Below are 18,614 nucleotides of genomic sequence, written 5' to 3'. Positions count from 1 at the left end.
AAACCCAAACAAATATATGCTATTTGATTTAAGAGGACATGAAGTATATTAGAAATAAGACCAGAATTTCCAGTGACCCAGAAACTGAGAATTTTTAAAAGATAATGTAACTACCCAGAAGACCACACAAACCATGAGATGACGTCTGAGGACCAAAGAAGAAAACCCCTTCTACTTCATGGCAGGGAAACCATGACATGACTCAAGAGATGAAGGTCACCGCTGTTACTCTCTAGATGTCTTTTTACCTATTTCATATTCATGCAGTGATGACTTAAATTTATTAACATTACAATTTTACAATCACTGTAAACTCGAGGAATACACAGTGGTGTAAAAAACAAAACTGGCAAAATATCTTAGAAGAAAATGCAATAGAAGAATATACTCATTAATCATTTCTGTTCCACAAATGAAGTTAACTAGAATGAAACAATCATCCTTCAAGAACTCTTAAAAATTCTGATGCATTTAGCTTGGGTTTATGAATATGATACAGAAATAACCCAGAGAACAGAATGCTAAGTACTAAGAATGACCACAAAAGGTGCTGGGCTTCGTGCTGATACATCTGAGTACTTTATTCCCTCTAATTACTTTCTTTCCATGCAATAACTGCACTCTAATTCACCATTCAACATGCAGAGCAGAAGTGATGAAAAAGTAGACTCTGCATGCCTTATGTTCTACTGACCCAGTTGGAAATAATCTTTTGTTGAAATTTCTAAACAGACAAAAATAAATGAATTGAAAAATGGCAAGAGGAAAAAACAAAACAAAACAAAGGTGGGACTGAATTACACAATCCAGAATGCAGTTATATACAGAACACAAGCCGTTAAGTCCATGTTCCTGTTAAGGATAGTTACCAAATTTAATTACAAGCTTTTCAAAAGTCAGTGTGAAGAGAGAAATACTACCAGCTATGCAATGCACAGTGATGAAAAGATAAAAACTATCCTATTGCTTCAGAGAATTATAACCATTACTTATAAAATGTCCAGAGAAATTTCTCACAGGAATTGTCATACAAAAGGTATTGGATAGACTAACACAAAAACCTTAACATCATCTTTATAAGTGGAATATATATTACAAAATCTCCTTTTCACATTTCAAGTCAAGGAATGTAGAAATGCTATTAAGTGAGGCCTTTTATTAGCCTGCCTCAAAGATATTTAGTATACTAGAAGCCACTTAGAACATTTACCAAGAAAGCAAATATAAGGTTATTGTGAAACATGTAACCTTTAAAACCCTGAAATCTTGCAGCTGAGACAGATGTCAAAGCTCTGTGATGACTGCAGAAAGGCCAACACAGGGCACTTGATTTTTTTTATGAAAATACAATTTCATAACAGTGACAATCACTGTTGGTGAAAATGTCTTTTTTGGTCTTCTTCAGCAGTGACATAACTTAGTGTGTCAAATTTAGGGATGCAAAAGAAATTTTTTTAGCACAGCATGGTTTACTACTTTATTGCTATGTAGTAAAATGAAATAAAGGAACAGACTGTCTAGTATTTTAATCATACAGCCTGCTTGGTTCCAAGTACTCTTTTTGCTTATTAGCTGTCCTCTCTCTCTTTTCTTTTCCCCCCTCCTCTCTCCCTCCCTTCTCTTCTTCCTCCCTCTCTTCCTCTCTTCTTCCCTTCTTTCCTTCCTTCTTCCCGTGTCACATCATTCAACTAACATGATTTGAATGTTTAGCTTGGTTCAAGTAGGTCTTGAGAAAAGTAACTAATTAGAATAGCACGGGTTATAAGCTGAAAAAAATTGCATTTTGTAAAAGGAAGGAAAGTGGGATTTTCTAGCTTTTTCTGGGACCATCAAGAAGACATGACAGATGCATCTTCAGAGATAAATAATGGCTCACCAGAATAATCAGATGGAAACAGGATGTGATAACTCAAGAGGTTTGAAAGAACACATGATGTACTGGAAACTGCAAGTATTTTCAGTGTCTGGAGAACAAGAGGCATATGTGTAATTGCAAATGATGAAACATCATTTACATATTATTGACCTTCAAATTTAGTTTGTTAATAATGGGGGGTGATTAAAATGCTTAAAGCAGGGTATTGACATAATAATATTTCTGTCTTTGATGGTGGGAAAGTGTAGGGCAATTGGAGGGATCAAATCTGGAGGGAGAAAATTCAGATAACAAGCAAACATAGAAATGGCATGTGATGGAATGGAAGAAGCTTGGGTGTTAAAACAGATGCTTAATTATAAATCTAGCAGACAAAAATAATAACTAAGGTTGCTATGGCACTTCAGAAATTATGAAATATTTTACATATATCATTTAATTAAGTTATTCGACTACATTTAAGAGGTTCTCAGCATCTATGGAATGTGTTATGATCTAGCTATTACCTTCAATATACTATAAAATTCTATGTTCCAGCCAGACAATATCCTCTAGAAGAATTTTTTATTTCTTTATAATTCAACCAGGAAAGGATATTAGCTTTGTTCTCTTGGACAAGAATAAAAATATCAATCTGATGAATAAAAATTAATGTATTGATTTCTTTTTAATATAGAGTATAAATATGTGAGAAATAATAAATGTAGAGTTTAGTCTTTTTAATAAGATACTTGAAGATCTTTGTATCTTCCCTAGAACCTTAATTAACTTTTAAAAATAAGTACATCTTTAAAAGCCTGGTATATAAGGATAGGAGTAATACAAAGGAAGATAATTTAGGCCAGAAGTTTCCTTAGTGAGCAAAGAAACAAAATTAGGAAGAAATTGTATGTTTCAATTATTTTATGCTGTTGTATGAAAATAATCTGCTAACTCTATCTTTAAAATAGAGACTCACCCACCACTGGACTAAAATATGTGTTTTCTTGTGACTTTATTTTCATGTAAATTAAGATTTGGTTTTTCATGTGACTTGAATAGGTTTTAGAATATATAATTTGTGGGAAAAGATTTTAAGGATTTGAAGTTAAAATGAGGGTCTCCAATGACCCTTAAATTTTAGAACTGATCTATTTATTCAGTGAAGAGTGACTTTGTTGTTAAAGAACAAAAGATATGGATTTCTGGTTCCAGCCAAGATGAAGAAGCCCACTGCTCCCAATTGTAATTTAAGATTCTGAAAGAAAAAAAAAAAAGAAGTTCTGAGAATTTGGAAAAGTGAGGAATAGCACGCAGATTAGGGCAAGAAGGCAAAACTTGAAGAAAACCCATATAGCAGCAAGCAGTTTGGTGTTTTTATATTTTTCCACTTTTTGAAAATCCCTTTGCTTTGATGCAAGAGCAGTCAAGCTGAGGAATTGTTTAGCAGGTGCACACAGAAAACTCCAAGAGAAATTTTTTTTCTGGCCGAAGGTCTCGGGTATAAAGGGCTACTGTGAACTAGAGAATGTGGGGGAGAGTTCTTGTTTTTTTTCTCCATTTTCTTTTGCAGCCCTGCTCTGAGGTCAAGCTCACTTGTGGGACAATAGTGCTGTGTTGTTGTGGTAAAGATGTGGGCAAAGCCCTGAAGAAAACCCTTTCCTCCCAAGGAAGAAACTTGGAAAAGTGACCCCTGTTGTGCAGAACATGAGGGAACCCACATTAATTATTTTCTTTTTCACTCATTGCTCCACTCCAAAGGCTGACTCATGTGTATACAACTGCCTTACAAAGTGGGAGGGCTGAGAAAAACTTGTATTTCTGGCCATTGAACCTAGCAAGGAGGCCTCTCCCTAGGAGCCAGAGAGTGTGAGGGTAATTGTGTATGAACTGATACAAGTCTTGGGCTCACTTCCAGGCTGTGTATGTATAGAACACACCAAGGAATCCCAATACAAAATCTGGAAATGAACTAAAACGTAACTCAAAGAATTGAGTTGCAAGACAAGATCCAAATAACATAGTGAAGGTTTGAAGACTGATCTGACACTGGAAGCACTGGCCTTAGAAAGTGCAACAAAATTGGGGGTCTATATATCACTGGGCTGATTGCCTGCTAAACAAACAGATGATCTATGTTTTACAGATGTTTCAATGGGACCCAAAGTCCCATTAGTACATCATTCAAATGTCTAGGATAAAGTTTCTCGATAGACACAAAAGTATGAAAATATGATCACTCCTCAAAAGAAAAGTCCATCAAAATACACTAACCTCAAAATAAGCAAATGTTCAAATGATTAAATATACTTCAAAGCAGCTATTATTACTATGCTCCAGGTTGTAGAAAACTATAAAAAAGAAACCAGTGGGAATTTTAGAGTTGAAAAAAAATCAGAAATAAAAAGTTTACTAGTTAGGTTCAATGGCAGAATAGAGATGAATGAGAAAAAAGTCAGTGACCTTGAAAATGGATCAATAGAATTTATCAAATTTGAAGACCGGAAAGAGAAAAAAAAAAAACAAAAACAAAAAGAGCTTCAGGGGCCTGTGGGAAATAGTAAAATGTTTAACATTTGTGTCATTTACTTCTCTCAAGGACAAGATAAAGAAGTGGATGCAGAAAATATATTTGAAGAAACAATAGCTAGAGGTACCCTGAATCTGGTAAAAAAAAAAAAAATACACTTACAGATTCAAGAAGCTTAGTGAATATAAAATAGAATAAACTCAAAACCATATCCATATACATGATAATCCAACTCCTGAAAATTAAAATGAAAAAAAAATCTTGCTGCCAGAGGAAAATAACACATTATGTATCAAGGAACATCATATAGAATTGATAGGCATTTTTAATTAGAAGCCATGAAAATCAAAATATAGTAAAAATAAAATAAAGTGCTGGAAAACAAAATTTTCAATCTGTATCCTGTATCTATTGAAAATATCCTTCAGAAATAAAAGAGAAATAAACTTATTCTTAGATTAAGGAAAACTAAGCAAGTCTGTCATCGATATACTTTCTTTAAAAGAAATACTGTAGGAAATTTTTGCTATGATGGGAAATATTCCCAGAGGGAATTTGAAACTTTAGAAATAAAGAAAGAGTAAAAGGATTGTTAAATATCTGGGTAAATGTAATGGGGAATATTTCCTCTCTTGAATTTGTAGACATGTCAATGACTGTTGAAAACAAAACTTACAGCATTGTCTAGGGTCATTTATAAGAATATAAATGTAATACATAAAACAAGTATAACATAAATGAAGGAGTGTAAAGAGAGGAATGACATTCAATAAAAAACAGGTATAGAATTTGCACCCCAGTAGCTATTGATGTGTAAGAATAAATTGGGATTAGTGCAGTTTTAAATTCAGCCAATTATGATGGGTGTTAAGGAGGGTACTTGTTGTGATAAGCACTGAGTATCATATATGTGATGAACCACTAAATTCTACACTTGAAACCAATTTCACCATATATGTTAGCTAACTAGAATATAAATTAATACTTGAAATAAAAAATGGAAGCCAAAAAACACATAAATAAATTCAACCAATTAAATTCTGCAGAATATCTACATGTCTCTGGAGGGACATGGATTGCTAAGCCACCAGAATTTCACTTTTGATTAGGTTTATACTCACTGGTTATGTGGATGTTTTATATTTTTGGCTATAAACTAAATGTCTTTATATTTGAAAGCATAGCAACTGCATAACTGATTGTAATTATTCCTAATCCACAATATTTTAAAAATAGCCTCTGTGTGAATAATTATTCTCTCTTTGTCATTTCTTATTTTTATGCTCTTGCTGTCTCTTTTTTTTCCCCTTTGATAAGTCACTATTGGTTTGTCTCTAATGATTTGTTAAGTAGCATTTTGATGTACTTATTAGTTCTGTTTTCTATTTGATTTCTGCTTTTAACTTTGTTTCCTTTGTTCTGCTTTCTTTTGTTGTTCTTTTTCTACAGTTTTGAATTCAAATTTAAAAGATTATTTTAAATCTTTCATTTTTAATTGATAGAAATGTTTGAGGACTAGAACATTTCTTTGATCATTGCTTTGCTATATCCCACAAATAGTCTTTTTCTTTTTTAAATCATTTTGGGACTGAAATATTCTAGTTTATATTTTCTCTGTAGTTAAACATTTTCAAAGAATATTTGTTAATTTAAGAAGAGCCTTTCTAAATATTTTTGTTGTTGTTGTTAATTTCTAGTTTTCTTGTACCATGATTAGAGAATGCTGTTACTATTTTTGCTTCATGATTTGTCAACTTAATATATGGACAGTTTTCTGAATATTCCAGGTACACCTGAAAATAAAAAGCATTCTTTATTTTTAGTGTAAAGTTTGATATGTATTCATAAGATCTACTTTATTATATTTATGTTTTCCACATTTCTTGGTATTATACCCTCTTTTCTTAATTGACCTTGCCTTAATTTGAGAGTTTCATGGATACCTGTCTAGTTCTTATGCTTCCTGAATTTCTGCTTTATGAAGGTGACTGCTATGTTACTTTATATGTCTGTATTCATAACAAACATGACTTTACTGCAAATTATCAAGTGTCTGACTCTGCCTTTTTTAATAATTTTAGTCCTGAATTCTACTTTTCTTCTACTGGGGACATTCTAAAGGATTGCTATTCTATCTTTCTTGTTATTTAACTGGTATATCTCCTCATCTCTATTTTCAACCCTTTTGTATCACTTTGTTTTAGGTCTGCCTCATATAATCAGAACTGAGTTCAGGTTTACTTTGTGAGCCAATCTGAAAATGTTTCTTTGACTAGTAAATTATAACTGTATATATTTATTGATACAGTAACAGCTAGTTTTAATTCTCATATTGTTATATTTACTGCATTACTTTATATTTAGTGTGTTTTCTTCTATATGGTCTTTTACTATTTGATATTTAAATTTATGTTTTTGTTAAGTAGGAATATTTACAGTGTTTATTCTACTGTCATTATTTTAAATATGGTTAAAATGCATTTATTTTCTTGTTTCCTTACTGTTTGATTTGTAAACTTTATATTGTTAGACATCTATCTATGTGCAATAATCAAAGTCGTTTTCCTATTTTTTTCTTCTCTGTTTTTCTCCTGGTGAATTATATTATTTTTCACCAGAAATAATATTAATTATATTATGTTATAATATAAATATATAAATAAATAATATAATATGTTATATAAAATATATATTATATAATATATACAATATACAATATATGTATTATATATTATATATTATATTATATATTATATTATATATTATATTATATATTATATATATTATATATTATATATATTATTATATATTATATTATATTATATTATATATAATAATATATAATAATATATATTATATTATATAAATATAATATATTTATTTTAAATATAATATATTTTATATTATATATAATATGTTATTATAAATAAATAATATAATGTTATATTATGTTATAATATAAATAATAATATATTATTTTTCCATCAGAACACGTAACATTATATACTATTCTTCCACCTATGCTCTATTTTTGTTTTAGCTGTAGTTCTACCTTTAAATATATTCAAGGCTTACAATAACATTTTTGCTTAATTTTTTGCCATCAGTTCTTGGTCAAATAGAGCTTATCCATTCAGAAATCAAGAGTACTGTATTTCCTAAGTTAACTATTTCCTTCATAGTCTTTATTCCTCAAATACAGTTTTTCTACCTGTAAAAGTTTTCCCTTGTGCTATTTTCCTGGGGTTTCCTTTAAATGATATTATTTTCTTACCATGTTGTTAAGTCTGATGCCAATCAACCTGATTTTTCTTTACTTGTGACTGAATTTATCTTTTCATTTCAAATCCCAGAGGATTATTTGCAATCTTTAAGTCAAATAGTTTTGCTAGGATAAGTCTTAGAGTTGATTATTCTGAATCAATTAACTCAGGTATATGGCAAGTCTTTCAATAAGTAGATTGGTTTTCTTTTACTTCCAGAAAATTTTCTTAGTGTATACTAAAATAGCTCTGTTCCATTGTTTTATTTTAAATTTTTAAAACTCTTCATGCACATTAGATCTTTGCCTGCTTCCCTATATATCAATTTCTCCCTGATAATATTACCTCTTATATTTTCTTCCTTTTATTTTTCCCTCTTGGGTACTTTTTCCTTTTTTTTTTTTTTTAACAAAAGAATTTAATAGATTTTTTTTTATTTTATCACTTTCTTTGGGCACTTTATAATTGAGTCTTCGTTTCTAAAATAATTTTTTTGTCCTTTAATTTCGCTTATGAATTCAATCTAGTCTTATTTTGTTTAAAAATTTTTATAATGATTTTTGAATTTTTGATTTAAACTTATTTTCATATTTCCCAATGCCTGCTCAAGGGTATTTAATTCAGATTTAAGTATGGTATTATGGTTTCATGTACTTCATGATTGCTTTGAGGAAGGCAATTTTCAGAAACTGAAATGCTTCAATTGTTTTTTTGTTTGTTTGTTTTCTTCTTTTAGTAATTATGAGTGGACATTGTATGTCATTTTCTGGTCAATTTAAAATGTCTTCTGTTTTCCTGTACTAGCTATAATAGATGACATACACAGAAGGTAAGTGTTTGGTTGGCTTACCAAGTCCCTGTTTCCTGAGTACACATCTGGTCTGTATATAGCAGTGCAATTTCTTTACTTAACAAGGTTTGTTTGTTTGCAGAGCAAAGATTTGGTGTGTTTTCTGATATTGTGATTCTGGTTTTGTTTCTTCAAATTTATCCCTTTCCCTCTCAAGCTAGTGCTAAGGGTTGACTTCTCTTCCTAACTCAACACCTCTTTCTAGTGCCTTCTAGAGCAGTGTCTTATCTAGTTCTACATACTTTTATTCATGTCTTTTCAATTCCTCCATAGCTGGTTCTCTGGTCTACCAAGTATCAGACATGTTCTCAATAGCTAGGCCAGTAGGGTGGAACTTTCTTTTTCTGCGTGGCTGATCTGTGTTCCAACACCTCTGTGGCCACCTCTTCTCTTGTTTTCTCTGCAATAGAATCCTAACTCTCTGATAAGTTTAAGAAATTGGCTCTACTTCCTTCTGATATTTACTTTTAAATTTTCATGTAATTTGACTTTGTGCCATTTTCTGTCTCCTGGTTTTTCTAGTGTGAAGATTAAGGTTGGTTTTATTTCTTTCTCTTGTTTATATATTTGATTTCTTTTTTTGGAAGATGTGTGGAAAATCCACTTAGTTGCAATTATATTATAAAGGTGCTGTTTATGAAGTGATGTTTTTAATATATTTAAAGCTCAATAATTGGGGCACCTGGGTGGCTCAGTTGGTTAAATTTCTGCCTTCAGCTTAGGGCACGATACCCCAGTCCTGAGACAGAGCCCTTCTACCATCTCCCCACTCAGTGGGGATCCTGCTTCTCCCTCTCCTGTTCCCCCTGCTTGTGCTTCCTCTCTCACTCTCTCTTTCTCTCTGTCAAATAAATCAATAAAATTAAAAGAAAATGAAACAGTAATTTTCTCTTACATAAAACGCTGTTAAAACTATAAATCTGAGGAGAAGGATGAAGAGTACAAATAGGATATTTGCATTTCATTCACTTCTTCACTCCTTTGCATTTCTTGGAGAAAATATTTTTCATTGGGTGTGCTAAGTTTTTGTGAAGTGTGAACATTACTGCTGTGCTAAGGTCATGACTTTTTTTTTTTCCCTGAGAGATGAAAAACTCCCCATGTCTTCTTTATTAAGCCTCAAATCCCTTTGATATATTGGAGTTAAAGAAATTGTAAAACAGATGACAAATGGGGCACAGGTCAATGTTAATAGAAAGGTATTTTTCTAAAGCTAATGAAGGGAGGAGGAATAAATGGAATGACTTATTCAGAAGTATTATGGAGGAAATTCCGTAATTAACTGATAAGAGGGAACACAAATATTTGTTTTGAATTTTGAAAACCTTACCCACTATTTCATTCACTGTTACTATACTTGCGAGTATATGCACTGAGTATAAATGCAATAATCTTTACCATAAGAAGCTGGAACATGTCTGTCTATTAATTAAAGTTTTAGGGGCACCTGGGTGACTCAGTCAATTAAGCATCTGCCTTTGGCTCAGGTCATGATCTCAGAATCCTGGGATAGAGCCCAGCAATGGTCTCCTTGCTCAGTGGGGAGCCTGCTTCTCCCTCTCCTACTCCCCCTGCTTGTGCATTCTCTCTCTTTCTCTCTCTCTGTCAAATAAATTTTAAAAAAAACCTTTTAAAAAAGGTTTAAAAATATAAAAATCATATTAAGATAAAGCTGATGTTATACTTGTATTTTAATCAAATATATGTGTTTAATCAATCATATATATATTCAATTTAAGTTCCATATCCTCATTAAACTACTAAAAATCCTTAAAAAAATTTTTTTTGTTTAAATATTAAGCCACAAATAAAGAAGAAGAGAAAGAACAACAGAATTTTGGAAGCTGGGAAGCAGATGAAGAAAGAGGAATTAACAAAACTGAGAAGATAAGTCCTAAGTAAGCAGGGGAAAGTCAATAAAACTTAAAGTTTAAATAAAACTTAAAATAAAATAAAAATAAACTTAAAATAAAAATAAACTTAAAATAAAACAAAGTCAATAAAACTTTTTTTTTTCTGAAAAATTTTCAGAAAGCTCAGAAAATGCCAGTCCCAAATTGGAGAAGGAGAGACACTAATGTAAGGAAGACTCAGGTGAAGACTATTTGAATGAGTGGTAGAGCTCTAAATCACATCTGAGTGAAGCCCTATGATAATTGTCTTTCTCTGATGGACTTATTTCACTTGTCAATGTAAATTTACATGTCAATGTAAATAGTAAGTATTCATCCTTTCTGATGGCTGAGCAATAATATTCCATTGTATATATAAACTTCATCTTCTTTATCCATTCTTCTGTTGAAGGATATTTTGGAACCTTCCACAGCTTGGTTACTATAGACATTGCATGATTTAACACAAAAGATATTTGTTGAAGAGATGGGGAAGGATTAGTGTAAAGGATAATAATGCTTGTAAAATTTATAGCCATCCCCCAAAAATCATTTTCAAGTTCTCCCTATTACTTTGACTTATTATTATTGTTGCTATTAGTATTACTTTATTTCTTCTTTTTTAAAAAGGTTAATTAATTAATTAATTAATTAATTAATTTAATTTATTGAGGTGGGGAGGGCCAGAGGGCGAGAGAGTCTTAAGCAGACTCTCCACTGAGTGCAGAGGCTGATGAAGGGGCTTGATCTCAAGACTCTGAGACCATGACCCTGAGATCATGACCTGAGCTGGAACCAAGAGTTGGAGGTTTACCTGACTATGCCACCCAGGTCCTCCAGTATTACTTTCTTTCCAAGAGAATTCTAATCATTTTTTTTTGTTTATTGCCTTCGCAATTAGCCTCATCATATCACTGTCAATAGCAAAAGAAGACAGCAATATATTGATATGCTTTGACATGAAACTGACAGAATAATTAATAGACCAAGACATTCAAAGATTAATGGTGTGATTATAAATATTGTTTATTCATGTAACATTTATTGAGTGTCTACTATGGGCTGGGTGCTGTTCTAGATACTAGAGAGAAAAGAAAACAAATATCTTATTGTCAGGAAGCTTATATACATACAATTGAAGAGAAGAAAAACAATAACTATAAGTCAAAAAAAGTCTTTCTTTCTTTCTTTGTTTCTTTTTAAAAGATTTTATTTATTATTTGACAGAGAGAGACAGCAAAATCGGGGACACAAGCAGGGGGAGTGGGAGAGGGAGAAGCAGGCTTCCCGCCAAAGCGAGAGCTCCATCCCAGAACTCTGGGACCATGACCTGAGCCAAAGGCAGATGCTCAATGATTGAGCCACCCAAAAGCCCCTGGACTTGATTTCAAACTCACTCCCAAATATCTCAGGAAGCTGAGATCCATCAGTATCTTAGGCCAGAGTCCACATCTGTGTAATAGCATGCATAATGCTGAGTCAGTGTAAAACGCTACACAGAGATTCTAGACAATATTTATCTGTAATCACTTTTTAAAATCCAATTCAGAAAGAAATACTGATTTATAGATATATAAAGTATAGGAATATCCATGCATATTTTCTGTTAGGATATAATAATAATTATACTAAATATGGAAAAAATAAAATTGAAGGAAGAAAATTTACCTAACACTATCTAATCTCATCTCGTAATTCAAGTAGGTTTCTTTCAGTATATGCAAATGCCCAAGGCTTTCCGATTTTCTTTCCATCTGTACTGCAGCAAGCCTAATACATGTAGAGGTTAAGTATTTATTTTGTATTAAAGGGATCTTATACTTAACTTCTCTCATCTTCAGAGGATTTATTACCATGCTTTCTCATTTCATCTTATACCACTGTTATAGGTTGCATTGTGTTTCTTCAAAATTCATTTTGAAGCCTTAAGCTCCAGGACCTTAGACTGTGAATGTATTTGGGAATAGAACCTCTAAACAGATAACTGAGGTCAAATGAGGTCATGAGGATGAGGCCTCAATCCAATATGCCTGGTGTCCTTGTACGAAGAGGAAGATGCACCAGGGATTTGTATGCCCAGAGGAAAGGCCACGTGAGGACACAGCAAGGTAGCCATCTGCAAGCCAAGGAGAGAGGCTTTGGGAGAAGCCAAACCTGCGGACAGCCTGATTTTACACTTTCAGCCTAGAGAACTGTAAGAAAATATATTTCTGTTGTGTAAGCCACCCAGTCTGTGGTATTTTATCACAGTATCCCTAGCAAAACAAAACATCACCCAAAGGCTATTTATAAAGAAATCACCTTTCTAAATAGATATCTTTTGGGTTTTGATTTTTCCCAACTTTAAAATTATATTCTGGTTTTAAAAAAAATTAAAGACTGTTCTGGTCATATTCTCTCTTCTCATATCCCTTTATTCAGACAGTTAAAATACATTTGTGGGTGATTGAAGGCATGAACAGAATTTTTTTTACAGAGTTCAATGATCATTAATTCAGTTCTTTAGATATGATCGTTCTTTTTTCTTTTATTTTACTCAGTCTCCTTTCACTCAGTCTCTGCAAGCTCTCCAACCTTCTGTGGTATTAAATAGCCATCTAAATTTCTATGGTTTAAGGTTTTTCATCTTGTGATGAAGTCATTGTCAGTGTGGGATGAAGGTGATCAGGCACAGGACAGATAAAGAAGCTGTGATGTATCCCCTCCAGCAGGCTGGCTTGGAAGGCTCAGTCCTCCACTGTCACTCAGGGAAAATCCTTAGTTTTCTGCTTCTCGAACTTTAATATGCTTATGAATCATCTGGAGATCTCAGTTAAAATGCAGGTTCTACTTCACTAGGTCTGGGATAGGTCTGAGATTCTGCATTTCTTTCTTTCTTTTTTTTTTTTTTTAAGATTTTATTTAGGGGGTTCTTGGGTGGCTCAGTGAGTTAAGCCTCTGCCTTTGGCTCAGGTCATGATCTCAGGATCCTGGGATCGAGCCCTGCATTGGGCTCTCTGCTTAGCAGGGAGCCTGCTTCCCCCTCTCTCTACCTGCCTCTCTGCCTACTTGTGATCTCTCTGTGTCAAATAAATAAATAAAATCTTTTTTAAAAAAGATTAAAAAAATATTTTATTTATTTATTTATTTGACAGAGAGAGGGAACACAAGCAGGGGGAGTGGGACAGGAAGAAGAATGCAGAGCAGGGAAACTGACGCAGAAGCTGGATCCCAGAATCTTCGGATCATGACCTGAGCCAAAGGCAGACACTCAACAACTGAGCCAACCAGGCACCCAGATTCTGCATTTTTAATGAGTTACCTGATTATGCCAGTGCTGCTGGTTTGTAGACCACACTTTGAGTAGCAAAAGATTAGGTGTTTCCTGGAAGCACAGCCTCTACTTCAGTTCTCTGAGCTATCAATGAATAAATTCCTACTGGCCCTAAAGAGCGGCTTGCCAACCTGGCAGAATTAATGCAGCCTTTCAAAGTGAAAAGATTACAGGTAGAATCAACAGATCTCTGACGTTAAGTGGTGGCAACATCTTTCTCCTATCTGAAAAAAAAAAAATTGAGAGTAGTCGATTGGGACTACAAGAACATTCTCTCTCTACATCCTAACTATGGATTTAAAATTAGTGTTTGGGATGTAATGGTTGTCTAATGCTCAACAGTAAAAGAAACTTATGGTGAGGACAGATTTCTTAATTTTTTCATAAAATGCTGAGCTTCAAAGTCTAGCACAGAAGCCTAGAATAATCATGGGAGTTGGTGGCTTCTGAGATACAGGAGAAAAATGATCAGGCAAAGGGTGGGGGTACGAATTTAAGTCAGGCTAGGAAGAGAGATGAACTTGGCTTCCAAAAAGTGGAACCTCCATTGTTTACAGCTGAGAAGAGAAAAGGGCTAACTGCTCAGAGCTATAGGAATTATTCAGGATAGCAAGGGTTGCGATTATTTTGTCAAAGTCATATATTTGGGAGCTAAAATAATTTTGAAAATTGCTATTTTCACTGGAATTTCACTGGTTTCCAATAAATCAAAAAATGCTTCTCTAATTTTCCATCTAAAAATCAAGGTATGCTGTAAAATCTCATTTGAATGGAAGCTCAGAGCCATAAAAAAGAATTGGTGGTGTGTCTCTGCATAAAGGGTAAGTACTATGCCCAAATCCACTACTTAAAATGAATAAACAGTTACTTCATGAATAAATACACATATATATTATATTATATTATATTATATTATATTATATATTATATATATACATATACACACATATATAATATTATATATATTATCAACCACTGTGATAGGTCCTGGGGGTATATTTTTTATGAGAAAGATAATTCCAGTCCTAAAAATTCATAAGGCAGTAAGAGGAGTATATCCAGCAAGTTAAGTGCCATAGGTTATAGTTAAATTAACTATATTGAGTCAATTTTTTCATTTTTGGAGAAAAAGGAAGGCTTCTTTGAGCATTTAGCTAAAAAACTGATTCTTAAAGGATAAGTAAGAATTAAGCAAGGGAAGATCTGATAAAGTTATTATTGGTTGAAAGATGTGCTGGTGGGAGTGTCCCAGCCTGGCAAAGACACTGAATAAGAGGAAATGGCCACAGGGAGTTGTGACAGATGAATCTGAAAAGAAAATCTGAACATGCACAGAGAAGGGTGGTGTATTCTATGATAAGCTTAGACTGTATTCTAGTGGCAATGGGAAGCCACCAACGGAAGTGAAACAGCAGTAGAATGGCATAATTAGACTTTTGGTGACAGTATGGGAAATGGACTAAAGAATCAAGACTGGAGGAAGAGAGATCACTTAGAACACTGCTATATTTACTAGGTAATGGATGTAAGTAATTTGAGCTAAGGAAATAGAAGTGAAGGTGGACAGAAGTGGATGGACACTGGGAAGATAGAGTTGTCAGAACTTGGTGTGGAAAGTTGTGGCTCAGATGGAAAGAAGGTGATAAGGAAGAAAATGTGGACACAGATTCCTGGCTTGAGATTCAATATCTGTGTAAATAGTGTTCTTTTAAAGACTTAGTTGGAACTATTAAGCCAGAAAATGGAAAAATCAAGGTTTTGAGCTATTCAGCTAAAAAATTGTAAACGGCCCAACAGTAAAAAATAACAGCACTGTTATGTTTGAGAAGTTAACATTTACATAAATTACACCTTAGTGGAGTTGCTTTCATTCCTTTTTCCAAGTCAGTCTAGCTCTGTTTGGTAGGATAGGAGAACATTTGCACCCCCTGGAGCAATTATATGAGATATTATTTGAAAGAAATAAATGAAGACATAGTCGTTTGCAACAGTCAAGAATTAGGGAAGAAAACATCACCTGGAATAAAAAAAACAACTAAATCGTGTCTATTTCAGTGTGATGTGAACTCTCCTTTCATGAATTTAAGTCTTCAGTCTAGGTAATCAGGCAATGAATATCACTTGGTTAAACATTTTGAATGATGCTGTGTAGTCTTTTTAAAGTTCATATGATAATATGTTCTCTGTTATGAGTTTCATACTCCATCACTAAACAGACACATTGGTAGCATCTTTGCCTATCTTAGTGTCCCCATATCCTCACTGCCCAACCTATACTTCTGCACAGTGTTTCTTGGATGTCATTAAAAAAAGTCATCAAATTACCCATTTTCACAACCCCAGACTTTTGCTGATACTTCTCCCTTTCTCCCGAATTCTGACTTCTACCGCCTTGCCTACCATCCGGTCTCTCTAAATGTTCCCAATCCTTCCTCTTGTATCACATAGCATAGAATTTAATACATCCTCCTCCAGGATCCTGTCACAGTTCGTGTGACCATTTTGTAGGTTTCATATCCTTATTTTACATTTGTTTACAGATCTGTCTCTCCCTCCGGACTGCAGATACTTGAGGGCAGGAACTACAGCTTACTCATTTTGGGGTATTCTTAGCCCCTAACAATTAGTACTTTGGTTCTGGCATATAATTTATGTTTACCAAATGTTTATAAAATGAATTGGTGTAAGATTATTGCCTAATATTCTTACTGGAAGACCAACATTATAATGTACAATCTGTGAATTTTATTCCCCAAGCAACTAAAAACTAATATAGGAAATGTGCAATGGTATCTTTAAAAAAAGAAACAATGCTTGGCTTTTGCAGATAAATGCAGTAGGGCAACTATTTTAGGCATAATTCTCATAGTTAAAGCTACCTGCTAGGGCTAAAACTTTATAGCCCTCTAATGGAGAGACAAGCTAAATCACACACTCTCTTATTACGCCACCTTTCAATTTAAGGAAGTTGACTTCAACCAATCAACCATTAATCCTTCGGATGGGACCTTTATAGCACAGATGAAGTTTTCTCCAAATAAGGGTAATAAATAAATAAATAAATAAGTAAATAAGGTCTTATCTCCTCTGTACTGATAATGAATTTTCTTGTTAAGTTCAGAATGGTTGCAGAGTAATTGGCTGTTTGCTAATTTAATTTAAGTAAACCACTTATCTGCCTCATCATTAGCATAATAGAGTTTCCCCACAGCTCTGTAGAAATCGAACTAAATGGGGAGAAAAAGGTGTTTTTAGGAGATGGCATCAGAGGCAATGAATTGCAAGAGATCAGAAAATTACACATGCTGATTAAATTACTTTTCCTTTAAAAAACATCAGTAGAGAAATGTTTCGCGATGACACCTGCTTTTTAAAAAGGACATAATAGACAAGAGATCTCCTGGACTTAAAAGAAAAAGGAAGTAAAGGTGCAATGCAGAGCTTCTAAGACTGAAAAAGTAGATGGATGGGAATAGATTGATTCTCTCAGGGAATTCTTGAGCTGACTGAGAGCCTTGACTAGAACCCAACCTAAAGCTGACTACTATACACTGCTGTAAAAGCAAAAGTCCAAGTAAGAAAGCATTAGAGGAGGACATTTTGGACTACTTAATCTTTGGAAAACAATCTCAAAGATGCCTAATAAGGATGCGTTTTTGTTGCTCCCTCTCAGACTATGTTTCTGGTCATTCACATCAGGAGGCTGTGTCTACTGCCAAAACTTAAATTCTCCACTGTATTGGGTAGGGTTGCAGGGTTCTATGACCTGTCTCCTTGTTTTGTTTTTGTTTAAAGATTTTATTTACTAATTTGAGAGAGAAAGAGCATGTGTGTGTGTGTGTGTATGTGTGTGAGAGAGAGAGAGAGAGAGAGAACAGGGTGAGGGACATAGTAAGAGAGGAGATACCCCGCTGACCAGGGAGCCTGGTATGGGGCTTGATCCCAGGATTCCAGGATCATGACCTGAGTTGAAGGCAGATATTTAACCAAATGAGCCACCCAGGCGCCCCTGACCTATTTCCTGTGACAAGACCACTTCCAGAGGAAACTGAGTAGGGATTGCCTAGGGAATACTATTTCTGAAAATTCTGAACCTTCGTTAAAATAATTCATTTTTCCTGGGCTTGATTTTTGTCAGAGTTCTTAATTCCTTACCTTTGGAGAAAAAAATACAGATTATCTCCAAGAGAATAACGTCCTTAGCATTTTCACCTTTCAAGGCCACCAGTGCCAAAGAATAATTGTGGAGGACAGAGACAGGAAAGGAAAGTGGACTTGGGAGTATGAAGATGGGGCTGGGAGAGATGAAGAGTGGGCAGGTACAAGCATTGGCCAGTCCCCAAGAGAACCTAAAAGGTGATGCTGAATGCTGGGAGTCCCATGATCAGCTAAAGTCAAGGGTGATCATAAGAATCCTATGACTAAAGACTATCAGTGAATCAAATAGCAACTGATGGTCTTAGACACTAAAAAACAAAGCAGGATAGGCAGGTGTTTTGTGCTGGTCTCAGCCTATCAATAATCAGCGCTGAAGTTGGACTGGCCCTTGTGGTTCTTAAGATTGCAAGATGCCCTTCGGTAACAACCATCACTAAACTACACCTGGAGCCAGACAAGGAGGTTTTTGGGGTGGGCATTGGGGTTTGCTAAGGTTTCCCAAGCTCATTCTTTATGGGTGAGTTTAAAACACAAGAGCAGGAATTTCAAGCCTGTGAAGAAAAAGTCAGTTATGGCAATCAAGTTGGTTCCCTAAAACAAAGGAGTCCCAGTGCAGAGAGATTATCTGGCCCTTATTGTGGCTAAAACTGTGTTTATTTAAGATAGCTGTTTGAAGCAGTTGCCTCTTTGAAATGGATGCCTCAACAATCAAAATTTAAATCAGGCTCTTCTTCTTTCCAAGAAGAAGAAGAA

The sequence above is a fragment of the Mustela erminea genome, chromosome 4 (assembly GCF_009829155.1).
Source record: "Mustela erminea isolate mMusErm1 chromosome 4, mMusErm1.Pri, whole genome shotgun sequence".
NCBI lineage: Eukaryota > Metazoa > Chordata > Mammalia > Carnivora > Mustelidae > Mustela > Mustela erminea.
This window is presented reverse-complemented; position numbering follows the sequence as displayed.